We start from the raw sequence: 1311 nt of genomic DNA, 5'->3' as shown, positions 1-1311 counted from the left end.
CCAGAGTCATCAGGATGTGTTAGAGCTTCTTAAAACAATATTACTAAATGAGCCTAAGTGATTTTTTTAACTTAAAAAAAATCTTTGTTTTGTTTTATTATTGCTTTAATAGCAATATATGGCAGTGGGTGAAAACGTACCTTTCATATCAGGTATAGCTTCTTTTTCTTTTCTTTTTTTTTGTTTTAAACATGTTGTTTGGAAACCGAGTCCTTGTGTATTAGATTTAACATAGATGACTGATCACACTTTTTCTTTTACTAACTTTTTGTTTCAGCATGTTTGAACTAATACTGCTAAAAATAGAAAGTAAACAAAACAGCAGAAATGATATAAATAAGTGGCAGGCACATTTTATCTTAGCTAAGCACTGAAGTTATGCAAAGACCTTAATAATGACATGTATTCAGTATAAGCTTTGGTTATCTGTAAGAAAGTGGTGGGTATTTAGAGCTGGTTGCTAAGGAAAGTAAATTCTTTTTTTATATAGTGTGACTCATGCTTTCAATTCCTAAAGAGAGAGAGAGAGGGGAGGGGGGGGAGAACTTGCTCAACTATAAGAAAAGATCACTCTTGTAGCCAATATATTAAAGTTATAATCGAGTTGGTTCACTTATGAGTTTCTTACAATTTGTATTTAAATCCATTACAAAGATTTCAGTGTTATAAGCAGGGGAATAAAAGGCACATTATGGGAAGTTACATGAAGCAAGCCTGGCTCACAGCTAGTTACAGTGCCTATTTTAAGATATTTGCTAAAGTAGCATTTGTCAAACAATATCTGAAAATAGCATTTAAGATATCCATTCAATATTTTTGTGAAAAGTGCATGCAAAGTTACTGTAAGTTTTGACCATAGCTGCTTTTTAATTGTTTTGTGTGACTTCAGAAATACATTGCTAGGCAAATAGAACAATTTTTAACAACATTCATTTTGGTTGACACTTTATTGTAGGGTCACCAGATCAATATGCTTTATGTATTTCAGTTTGATTTTTAATCTTTGCTTGAGCTCTTCAGTACTATATTAAAAAGATACTAGCCCCCTGGTAGATAGTACTCTAAGACTTAAAATGTTCTTTTATTGAAAACTTTAATATGCTTATTAAGACATATCATATATTGTTGTTTCTTATAAAAGATTTATAAACATCTTACATTTCTTCAAAATACAGAAGTATAAGCATGTATTTGACAAGTTAAAGATTACTAATTAGATATGAGCTGCTTAGATTATGTGCTGAATTGTGGTACAGTATATGTTGTTGCCTGCAATGAATTGTGGGAAATTACTAAATTGAGAATATATAT

At 30.6% G+C, this 1311-nt stretch overlaps 1 long non-coding RNA gene across 1 annotated transcript in view; it reads left to right on the top strand.

Moving 5' to 3' along the window:
- The window catches only part of LOC109302811, a 410293-nt gene that overhangs the window by 353362 nt on the left and 55620 nt on the right, over positions 1-1311 (top strand). The gene's annotated exons all lie outside the window — the stretch shown is intronic.

The sequence above is a fragment of the Gavialis gangeticus genome, unplaced genomic scaffold (genome assembly GCF_001723915.1).
Source record: "Gavialis gangeticus isolate Ggan-Ray unplaced genomic scaffold, GavGan_comp1, whole genome shotgun sequence".
In the NCBI taxonomy this organism is placed as follows: Eukaryota; Metazoa; Chordata; order Crocodylia; family Gavialidae; genus Gavialis; species Gavialis gangeticus.
The sequence above is the reverse complement of the archived record's forward strand: the minus strand, read 5'-3'. Positions and strand labels throughout refer to the sequence as shown.